Genomic DNA, 12,758 nt, shown 5'->3' with positions numbered 1-12,758 from the left:
AGGAGGAAATCATAGTCCTTTCTCCTCTTAGGGAGATGTTGGTGCACCCCATATGGCCACATTATCGCTTCCAGGATTGACAATCGGCTTGCCCGTATGGCTCTTCTCAACCTCTGTCGTTCAGAACACCATGATTCCTGAACAATCAAGTCAACAACTAAACGATACCAGAGTTACCCCCCAACCCTCTACTTCGTCCAATTCTTCCTCTCCTCCTTCCTCTTCACTTGATGAAGCTGGTAAGGCCAAAAATCAAATAACTGAGAAGAAGAAGGAGAAGAAGAAGAAAGAGAAGAAGAAGAAGGAGCCAAAGGCGAAAAGGGGCAACCAGGCATCGTCTAGTGAAAATCCACACACTGCACCATCCAGGCCTAAATCGCCATGTGTCATTTGCAAAGGAGACTACTATCATCGATATTGTCCTTGCATCCCTCGGATCTTAAGGGACTGGTCCCCTCGTTTGCACAATCTGGTGTCGTCAATCTCTGATGATCATGTTGAAGGTACACCGTCAACTAGTGAAAGTGAAGCCCCTGGACAAAAAGGAAGATGTAAATTTCCTTGTAAATTGTGTGAAGGCAATCACGTCGTCCACTGTTGTCCCTTCTTAGACGAGGCTAAAAGAGTTTTGGATGACCATCCAGTTTCACCGTTACGGCTTCCTCCTGGATATAAGAAGCTCTTGCCGAGTGCGTCACTAGTTGAAAATCCGGCTGACACACCCTTGTGGTCAGCCGAAGCGTCTACCATTGAAGATAAACCATCTAAATCCACATCAGATGAATGTCAAAAGGTCGAGGCAGCAGTTGACCCAGTCTTTCCTTCAGAGGATCCATCTTCAGATGATACAGTCACCGAAGAAAACAAGAATGACACTGCTCAAATTATCTTCGTAAGCACAGACTCCGATGAACATGGGGACAGTCTACCCGTTCCTTTACCGCAGGAAGGAATTTCATCATAGTCATACCCGACCATCTATTCGGTCCCACCTCCAAGCAACCTAGTTGTTTCCTTTGATTGGAATCTACTAGGCAGACTCCGTTTACCGGCTAGTGTACCATTTCGAATCATTGCTCAAATATATAGAATGGTCATGGCCGGTACCATCATAGATGAAGGGGCTTCTGTGAGTATCCTTTCTTCAACTGCTTATAAAGCGCTTGGTTCGCCATCGCTTTTGCCTGAGATGAGAAATCTAATAGGCTTTGACAAAGGAACCAATCGACCGTTAGGGATCCTTCCCAATGTGCTGAAAACGTTGAGAAGGAAAACCGTTCACATGAACGTAATGGTAGTCCAAGGACCCCTGGATTATAATCTACTCCTTGGATGAGACTATATTTATTGCATGGGAGCCATTGTCTCCTCACTCTTTAGAGTAATGTGTTTTCCACATGAAGGGAGAGTGGTCAAGGTCGTAGACCAGCTTTCATTCCCTGGTTCACACATAGAAAATAGTCATATACCAACCCTGAATGGTCTTTTCACGCAAGGAATGTCTCATCAATCCCCAGTTCATCCTCCTGATGAGCGCAAGTGATTCGGAGGATATGATTGAAACCCAGGGGGCATGCTCCCTGGCCTGTTTCGATAGGGGAACCTTGGGTATAGGGTGGGTTTCCGCAGAGATATATGACTGGCTGAAGCACCCGTCCATTTTGGAAAATGGGATTAGACCAGAATAAGATACTTCTGTTAAGGTAGGCCATTCCCGATAGAACAAATGTTTTGTCTGCAAATTGAGGGGTAACCTGGAAAAGGTATGCCTTTCCCGATAAAACAAGTGTTTTGTCTGCAAATTGAGGGGTAACCTGGAAACTCTATTTCGCTATACCTCGGGGCATGCAAACCTTTTGGCATGCAAGCGAAGAGCGACCATTTATTTTTTTAAATTTATAGGTCCTCTAACTCTTTAAACTCGTAGGATTGGTCGTTTCCTAACTTGCATAAAGAAAGGATGCGGGGCAAAGCTTTGAAAAAAATGTCGTTTTTATATGAGACATCCTTATTATATGACTGGATCGAGTAGTTTTAATGCAGAATTCAAGCTCATTAAAAAATAAACATAAGAAATGAGCAAATGTTCCCCCAGAGTTTAAGCTCATTAGAAAATGAACCAATTTCCGGTAAATAACCATCGTGAATGTATTATCATCAGCCTTTGAAGCCTTGGTCGTGTTCTCATCATCACCTCCACTCTGTATTGGCCGATCATTCACCTCCATTTGATTGTTTACCATTTTGAGGAACAGATGCAAAGAGTGATCATGTTAGCCATCCTTGTGACACTGCCATGATTGGAAAATTCCAAACCTTACGTGGAATCAGCTGCTACCCGAATTTATCTCCCGTTCCTCAAAAAATGAGTCTCCTTTAACCTCTTTTCAACTGACTCGTAAAATATGAAAAGATTGTTGAGCAATTGGCCTCTCTAGCTCGTTAAAGGGACCGGAAGTTCTATCCCTCCTTTAGATTTTAATCTTTTTGGACTTTAGGGATTATTACACAAAAGGATCGAGCGCTTGTTTTGTTCGGCTCGTTAAAAGTACTGAAAATTCATCCCTTTTGTATTGTTTTATACTTTTTCGGATTCAAGGGATTATATGACGAAAAAGGATTATTGGAGATTTCTTTACATCCCTTTTTCAGACTCTCTAAAATTGAAAAGGACCGAGTTATCCTTGTCGTTAAACTCGTTAAAACCGAATAGCGACAAACTTGTCCATACAGACAAGAATGAGTTTCACTATCGCTAGGCTCATTAAAACATAGTGATGGGTTTACCCGAAGGGAAAATTATAGAACAAGAATATGTTATCCTCCTCAAGCTTGACAAAAATAAAGAGGTACTGGTCAGCAATGACTGGGGAAAAATTGGGAAGAAAACTTGAAGAAACTTTATTGGTAGCAAGTCGCTCTTGAACATGACACTTTCACTCTGCATCCGAGTCGGGTTGGGTTTTTCCATTCACTGGTCACATCACCATGGTTCCGTCACACCATCCATATTTGGGGTTAATGCTACCAATCCATCATGTCAGTGTCATCGATATGTTCAAGATAAGTCGCTCAGAGAATTCGCCTGTGTCTCACCCACTGCAATACATTTACGCTCCATTCTTTCATGGCCGCCACCCTGAACCTTATATCACTAGATCATTTTCGCCTCCATTAAAATCATTTGCTTCGTTCCTTGTCATTGATGTGGGATTCAATAAGGCCCTCCTATGATGGATCGCTTCTTGTCGACATCATCTCATTATCCAAGAAGTTGATCTAGGAACAACCCTTTCAGTACTTTGAAGCTTGCATGCATCAATGGCATGTTTCTCACTTCTGGCGACACGGTTTACATCAATGGCCTTCGACTGAGATATTTTGCGTGGTGTTCGATGCCAAGTCCCTTATTCACACCACGTGAATTGTACTGTAGTACCTTGAGGGTCATCATCATTATCGGTGATTCCTCTCGCGCCTGTTAACAGCTTACATCATTGGCTGGTAATCAGGCGATGTCTTTCCATGTTCGACTCCAGAACATCTCTCACATGGATCGACTTGTACTTTGAGTGAAGATCGAACGAGATTGAAGACCCCAGATTTAGTTCCATCCATCTGGGCTGCGATATATATTCAGGAAAATAAAGACATCAAATGTACATCATTACTTCACAGATAATCATCCAACCTAAGGGATGATGGCTCTACCAGAATCATCAGTCTACACTCAGACGATTGTCTGTCTTATGTACATGAAAATGAATTTATAAATATGAGCATGGGAATGCCCGCCTCAGCTAGATCATGAAAATATTATGAAGATAATGTATTGTATTGTATCTTATTACATGTCGCCTTCCAGCTTGAAAGAACTTCAGATCCTCATGATAAAGCATTTCACCCGACATCAACAGATTAATGACCTCATGCTTTAGGGGGGAACTGTTATAGACATTTTTGGGCACTGCAACCCCAATCATAAATGTCCATAAACCAAGGGCTCTTAAGTCCCTAAAAGTGTTGTTCCAACCTCTAAAAGAACAAGGTCAACTGATTACATCTTCTCCTGGAAGTTCTCCATGAAAAACTTCTCAGAACTGGTCAAAACTGGACCATCTCACCTGCTCCATGGTCAAAGTGTGCTGCATCCCACCTAAATACACAGAGGAGGTGCGATGCATCTTGAAAATGCCTTATATGGGGTGCGATGGGCGAGAGTGGACAAATGGCAGGGTCAATCTACAAGGTGGAGGATCATGGAATCTTCTAGAAACTTCTCCTGTGACACTTGCCTCTGTACATTCGCCCAAGGATGAGTAAGAGATCATCAATATCCAAGTGGAATCAAGAACTATCAGAGAGAGGACACTAATAAAACCTCAAAAGCTGACTCACCCCCCTTGCAAACATCTATATATGGATCCCTCATCCCAGAGATCCAGAGGCTGGAAGTTTATATCTTGTAAGGAAGTGTTATTGGTTTCTTGGTGCAATATCATAGTGTCGGGTGATCTAAGCTTTTCATGAGGTGAATAAGGGATTTCTTGCTGAGAGGATGATGCTAGGTTAGAATAATTGGTTGTAATCCTATTTTCTCTTTCTTGATTAGCAATAAAGCTATTCAAGTTTTCCTCCACATTCATGTATCATTGATGTTATATGTATTTGTGTGGTCAATATATGTCTGGTCCTATATTGTTTATGATAATAGATCTATGTTCTTGGATAGTGTTATGTTGCTTTGATTCTACAGGTGCTCTTTGAAGCTGGGTAGGCAAGGAAGCGAGTAGCAAAGATCTATCATAAGGGAGAGGAATCAAGCAAGGAACCAAACGCAAGACAGAGGTTTGTCTCCTTATTCCCCTCTTATCTATTTCTCATAAAGGAAAATGAAAGTAGTTTTAGTTTGTTTGTTTCTAAGGTAGATACCAGCCTTGTGGGACTAGAAACTCTGCATAGACACTAGTTTTCCCGATAACAACTGGAGGTTCATGAAGACGTAGTACAGGAATTCCAAGATTACTTTCAGAATATTCTTAAGGAACCCCCGGGTTGCAGAAATCAAGCTATACAAACTATCATGCAGCACATTCCTAAAATCATAAATGACGATCACAACAATAGGCTTCTCCAGCCTATTTCATTACAGGAAGTGGAGGATGCAATGGCCCAACTCAAAGATGCTAAAGCACCAGTCCCTGATGGATTCACATCCAATTTCTTTCATGCTTTCTGGGAGCAAATCAAACAAGAGGTCTGGGAGTTGGTGGATGAATCAAGATCGATGCACTGGGTCCTTCCTTCCCTAAAAACAACCTTTATAACGCTCATTCCTAAAGTGGAAGATTCCAATACACCCGACAAATATAGGTCGATTGCGCTATGTAATGTAATCTACAAGGTAATATCTAAAGTCATGGCGAACAGGCTCAAACCTCTTCTCCCTCTCCTCATTTCGCCAGAGTAGACAGGCTATGTAGAAGGGCGCCAGATTCTGGATGGTGTCATTCTCTCCCATGAAGTGATCCACTCCCTCAAGATTCTGAAAAAACCAGGTATGATTCTCAAACTAGATCTCTCCAAAGCATTCGACAAGCTCAGTTGGTCCTATATTAAACACACCTTACTTGCTTTCGGCTTCAATGCTACCTAGACGCAATGGATTATGAATCTCATTTCCTCTCCCAGCTTTTCCATCCTTCTAAATGGTTCCCCTTCCCCTCCATTTCATCCTTCTTGGGGCATCCATCAAGGTGATCCTCTTTCCCCGTTCCTTTTTGTTCTCATGGCCGAAGGGTTAAGCCGCCTTCTTCATTCTACTTCTAATTCTCACTCCTTAAAGGGCATCTCATTGCATGGTCAATCCCCCATCACCCACCAACAGTTTGTTGATGATAATATGCTCTTTGGTCATCCGTCAGTGCAAGAAGCCTCTGCCTTCAAACTCCTGCTCAATCTTTTTTCAGAAGCCTCTGGCACCACCATCAATGCCTCCAAATCCCAGCTCTTTTTCTTCCATACTCCCATTCTCACTCAGAGGAATATAGCCAGGATTTTGGGTTTCTCAATAGCCAAGCTTCCTTCGAAATATCTGGGAGCTCCCCTGTTTGATTCTGCTATCAAACATGCTTCCTGGAGGACCCTCCTTGACAACTTAGAAACCAGGCTCTCCTCCTAGACATACCACTCTCTTAACATTGCCAGCAGGATTATCCTCATCAAGTCAGTTCTCCAAGCCATGCCTCTGTATTTGTTCTCAATTTTGGCTGCCCTGAAATGGGTTCTCAAGAACATTCGCAATCTTCAAAGAAATTTTCTTTGGGGCTCCTCAGGTCACAACAAAAAATGGGCTCTAGTCAAATGGACAGAAGTATGTCTTCCGAAATCAGTTGGGGGACTAGGTCTGAGGGACCCCCTCCACAGCAACAAAATCATGGTAGCGTGCATATGGTGGAATTGGATCTCCGAACGACACTCTCCCTGGGGTCGTCTATGGCAAGCCAAATATGCTCCAGGAAGCCCAAAGGAGGAGCTAATCCGATTCAGTTCAAACACCCCTGTCTCACTGATTTGGAATGCTGCCAAGCAACATATTGCCTTTGTTCAAGAGCACAGCTTCTGGGAAATCCACCCAGGCACTACTGCAAGATTTTCGGAAGATTTCTGGCAATAACTTCCCAAACTTGCCTCTCTCTTTAACAAACCCAAGTGGCAAGCAACCATGCAGCAAAAGGCACAAATCCACGTCCATCAATTCTGGCAGCAGTATTCTACCCAGGGCTTTCGACTTTGGAAACTGGAAAACACATGGCAGGCCAATTGACAAGAGGAAACCTATGATGAGATTCATCAAGAGCTTAAACTCAAGAAAATCAAATTTTCAGATCAGAGGGATCGATGGAGATGGGGATACACTACCAAGGGCATGTTCACTACCAAGGAGGCATATCAAATGCTTTACCACCCCATTCAGATAATAAAATATAAACTATGGGACCAAGTCTGGCAACCAAACTTATGGCCTAAGGTCTCCACTTTCCTTTGGCTTCTTAGCAAACAAAGGATCCTCACATGGGATAACCTACAAAAGCGCGGATTTATTGGGCCTTCCAGATGCTGCAACTGCAATATTCACTCAGAGAACATTAATCATCTCTTCGATACTTGCCCTTTAGCAGCTCAACTTTGCGAGAGAATATCACAGTGTAACAGAAGAACAGGAAGAAGAGAGGGAGACATTGTAAACACCATCAGGAACTAGCCTCGGAATCCTTTCCAAAGCCCTCTTCTCAATGCCCTCTAGAACCTCCTTCCAGGCTTCGTCTACTGGATAATATGGAAGGAAAGAAACAACAGGATCTTCAAAAATCACAGTTCACCTCTTGACACTCTTTGGCTTCTACTCAAGCAGAATCTTCAAGAAACTCTAGCCCTCAAACAATGGCAAGACTCAGATATGCCAGTCTTACCCCAGGAACGCCACATTCTTGCCAACTGGAACTTAGACCTCACCTCTGCAGTCCCCATCAAGCCCAGTACTTCAATTCATTCTGAGTCTGCACAATCTTGGTCTCCTCTTGCCATCCACCCTTACAAGCTGAACTTTGATGGAGCAGCTAAGGGCAATCCTAGGCTGGCTGGATATGGTGGCATCTTCAGGAATGCGGAAGGTGATGTTCTGCATATGTATCACGGTTCAATGGGTAGAGATACCAACAACGCTGCCGAGCTTGAAAGCTTATGGCAAGGTCTACGCATATCAGAAACAGAAAACTTGCTCCCTTTAGAGGTTGAAGGGGATTCACAAATTCTAATAGAGGCAGCTATCCGGATTCAATCAGGATCCTCAGCTGCAAAGATTGCTTCGAGTTGGAGGCTTCTAAGTAGACTGGAACAAATTGAAGAATGGCTCAAAACTCCACGTAGCATTTCCTTCAAGCACATTCGGCAAACTGCTAATAAGGTAGCAGATAGACTAGCTAATCAAGGGGCCGATCAGCAACTCCCCTTCTTCTCTGGTCCATTGAATAGTTCCAATGATCCACAACTCAAAAGTGACTGCACTCTCTTGGTGCAACAAGATCTCTCCCTCCCGGATGCGGGTGTTTGACTATGGTACAGGTACGTGGGCGGCTGTTTGGGTGGGCGCGTGGCTACTCTCCACCGCCACTCGGCCTCTCACGGCACCGCTCATAACTTCCCCTGCACTCAAGTTTATTGCTGCCTTAATGCAGCCTGTACCTCCTCTGCCACCGGTTTGTTTTCAGCTCATGGCGCTCTCAACCTACCACATTCGCGTTTCTTCTCTATGTTTCAAACCCTCCTCTGCAGTGGCAGCAATTTTCTCTCGAACTTTCCCAGGATTACACTGGGCTCTGGTTTGTTGGGCGACTTTCTAGCTATGCCTGCAAGCTTCTCATTGTCTCTCCGACAAATTCGCTAGAAACCGTCTGTTGCTCTTCCTTTCTTCCCTCTAAGTGTTGAAGACAAGCTTGTCCTCATCCCTCTCTGCCTCCATAGTTCGTCTATCTGCTCGGATCACTCTGTTCCTCTAGCCATGCCGAAACTTCACTAGAGGATGAGCTGCAGAAGAGGCAGCTCCCGAGGGCAAACGGGTCGCCAGGCCTCCTCTTCTATGACAGACTCCTCGAATTTTTGCTCGGATTTCCGCATGGATCGGTACCCAGCTACTCGGAGTGGACGGGGTAGGGGCAGAGGCCTGCACAATATGGCAACGAGCTCCCTCAACTCTTCAACTTACACCACTCGGCTTTAGTTCCCTTGCAGTCGTGGCACTGTCTCCTTTATGGCCACTGTTGCCATTGAGCTCAGCGAGCTCAATCGAGGTTAGGAAGCAAGTTCCCTTGGAGCGACCACAGAAAGATTGGCGGAAGATAGACATGGTTCCATCCAGATGAACTTCGATCCGAGAAAAGCTTCAGGCTCAGGCAAAAGCAAGGCCTCCCCAACCATGAAGGAATAGGCGGGCTCCTCTGAGGATGACGATGATTACAAGTATGGATGTCATATCATCGAAGAGCCGTCCGATCCATCTCATGAAGTTTAAATAGGTTGGTGGTTTTTGGTTTTTGGGAATTCAGCAAGCTTGAGAATGTTCACTTTCTCCTGCTCAAATCGCCAGTTTCTCCTACGAAAAGGATACTCTGTTAGCCTTTGCTTTCTAGTCTCGAATGCAGTCACAGCTACTTCCGATGTCCGTATACTGCCTTGGGCTTCAGGCAATGTCTCTCGGTTGCACCTATTTGGTCTAATTTTCTTGTTTTGGTTGATGTATACCCCAGCCTAAATCTCAGTTCTTTGTACAACAATGGGGTTCTCTGTTTTTTTGCTCTAGTCATGGTGAGGTTCTTTGTTGTTCTTCAGCGCAATATTCAGCTGGGTTTTTTTGTGAACTAATCTGCTATGCTTGTAATCATGCCGCTTCTTTGGGCTAGCTTTTGCGAGGCCATGGCTTCGGTGTAAAACTATTTTGTATTAATATAGAAATAGACATATTCAGAAAAAATGAAAAAAAAAAATATTGCTTTGTATTCAACATACTTATTATTATTTACTTATTCTTAATATATTTGTATGATATTGTAGATTTGAAATATATATAAATTTTATATATTTTTCAAAAATGCTTATAAATTCTTTAGATTTGATTATAATAATAAAAAAGTTATTTTATATATAATTTTTTTTTAATTATTATATTTTAAATTTATTTTAATATAAGAAAAAAACTATAAATGTTTTTTTATAAAACGAGATGAATCAATTTGAATTAGTGCGATGAGATGAATGAGCTTGAATTAGTTTGAATTATCGACTTCTAAAACTTCATTAACACACTTGTAAATTTCTATGCGACATGGTAACATCTGTTTTTCTTGAGCTTTTGAGTTTCGTTTTCTTGAATGGTAAAGAATATATGTAAAAGTAAAATAATACTAACATAATTGATATTATTATTACAAAAACTTGTGCTGTTTATTTTTTAAGGTTTGCTATTATAGGTAAAATTAATATTAAATTAGAAATAAAAATAATATATTTTTATTTAGTAGCTTAAAGCATTTTTTCCTTAAATTTCATTAAGGAAATTAAATATAAAATTAACACAATATGTATATTAAATAAAAACAATAAAGATGGTTTTACTATCATTTAAGCTAAACTTTTTCACAAATAATTTAATCTGACCTTTTTTAAAAATATATATATAATGTTTTCCCTATATTATTTAATCTAAATATTTTTTTAAATATTTAATAAGATAATATATAAATATAAATGATTTTAAAATAATAATAAATAAATAAAACAGAATTGTGTCTAAATCCCACATTCCTTGTGAGTAAAATATTGAGAATTGAAAGATATTGTAAGTGTATAAAAGACATTTTAATAAAAAAAATTATTTTCAATTCTCCTATTGTCATACAATAAGATTATTTGGATATTCTAATTTTAGGGTATTTTTCAATGACTTATTTCACTTCAGATCTTATTAGAGTTTATTATAAATTTAACAATATTGATTTTTTAGATGCAAGAAGAACAGTCAATTCATAATGTCAAGATATTTAATTATTTGGATATTCTAATTTTAGGGTTTTAATGTCAAGATATTTAATTATTTGGATATTCTAATTTTAGGGTTTTTTTCAATGACTTATTTCACTTCAGATCTTATTAGAGTTTATTATAAATTTAACAATATTGATTTTTTAGATGAAAGAAGAACAGTCAATTCATAATGTCAAGATATTTAAAAATTAATTAAAATTAGATGCATGGAATTTATCTATACATTTAGTAAAGTACTTTGATGCTCGAGAAAATCTAGGGTTGTCATACGTTAGTACTATATTTTACTAAATTATTATAGTGCATGAAAAACCTATATTTTACTAAATTATTATAGTGCTTGAGCTATTCAAAAGTTGGGAAAACATTATTAATCTTCTTAGTTGTTAAGTTGAAAACATTATTTTTCTTAGTTGTTATTTTTTATTGAATTATTATGATGTATAATAAGTAATTTATTAATGTTATTTGTAATTTAATAATGTTTTAGTTTTTTAGTTTCCATTATATTTTTTTTCTATTTTAGATGAAATTGAGTAATATTTGGAAAAAACAATTCATTAATATTGATATAATCTTATTATTTGTCATATTTATTTTAATGAAGTATATATTGTTTTATTTTAAAAAATAGTTAAACATCTTACAGCTTTGAAAAAAAAATCAATAATATATTTGTACATCTACAATATTATAAAATTTAAATTCAATTTTCAATTAGCATTTCAACTATAATCACGCCATTAAGAAAAGAAACATAATGAATGGAACACTTATTATAATTTTAAAAGAAAACAAACAAATGATGAACTTTACCATTGAGAAATGTTTTAAGTTTTTTCTTTTTTTCTTTTTTCTTTTTTTTCTATTTTTTTGGAACACATAAATTATCAATTCATTACCTTTTATTGGTATAAAACATGAAATTTCAATAATTCTATTGATACATAATCTAAAATTGATGAAACCAAATTTTTTTTTATATATTATACTTTTAAAATTCAAAGTAACACTTCCACCGATCAGGTTGAGAGACGGAAATATGACATGGTCATGGATTGTGATGAGGAGAGGATAATAGGGCCGGCCACCAAACATTCCCATTATAAAACAAGACGCGAGGGAAGCATGCAGGTGGGATAGCATCCTAAGAAATAGAGGTGACAGGGGAATGGGGGAAGAAAGAGCAGAAATTAACAGAGGAAAATGATGGGCTAGGGGACAAGTGGGAGACGGCTAAAAAAGGTGGTGAAGGGAGTAAGGGAAATCATTATGCAGTGAAGGAGGAAGATAGAAGGAGCACAGGGCGAACTGGTTCCATCTGAGGCAAAGCAAAGGTATGGGTATGTTTTCGTAAAGCCAAACCCTGTAATTTTTTTAATCTTAGGCAGTCTGATGGAAGTGGGAGGTGATCTAGGGATAGCAAAGATAGGTATAAGTATGCCAGAGCGGGCAATACCCCTTGTAACTCGTAGCAACAAGGCAGAAGGAGGCATGAAGGAAAATTCAGAGGAAGACCAGAGCGTGGGGAAAAACCGTGGAAACCAAGGTGGAGACCCGTTGGGCTCCTGTAAGTGCTGCACTTAGGGCTAGCCTAAAGAGGAAAAGGAAACAATATGGGAGATAGAGAAGAATACATAGAATAAACAATTATCTGAGCTAGGGGGAGGAAAACCTTGAAGCAGCCAAACCATCAGGAGAAATTTGAGAGAGGAAGGGCAGAATCTGGGAAAAGGCAACTCAGGGAATGGGAACAAAAGCTATGGCAAAGAATCTAACCTTCTCTGTTGGCCATGATACACAGGGGGTTGTAAGGGGGAAAATGGCACACCAGGGACGGGGTAGAGGGTGTGGTGGAAGAGGTCGGTCTAATTAGCCCAGTTGTAGCAACTCAGTAACATCAGAGCCAACCATTCAAAGACATCATCGGAAAATGATGAGGACATCTATTCAAGAGGCCAATGAGGACATCGGCAGGCTCATTAAGGAACTGGAAGAAAACGTAATGGAAGAAAATTTAGACCCTAAAATGGAAGAATGGGGGAACCTTATTCTGGACCCAAGTAACACCAGGGGACAGATGACGTTATATAAACAACCTTTTCACATTTATTGGGTGTTAAAACGCTTACTAGTTAAGGCGTTGGAGCAAGTTGCAG

Source organism: Pinus tabuliformis, chromosome Q (assembly GCF_031772625.1).
Source record: "Pinus tabuliformis cultivar Carrire ecotype Pingquan chromosome Q, CPIR1, whole genome shotgun sequence".
In the NCBI taxonomy this organism is placed as follows: Eukaryota; Viridiplantae; Streptophyta; class Pinopsida; order Pinales; family Pinaceae; genus Pinus; species Pinus tabuliformis.
This window is presented reverse-complemented; position numbering follows the sequence as displayed.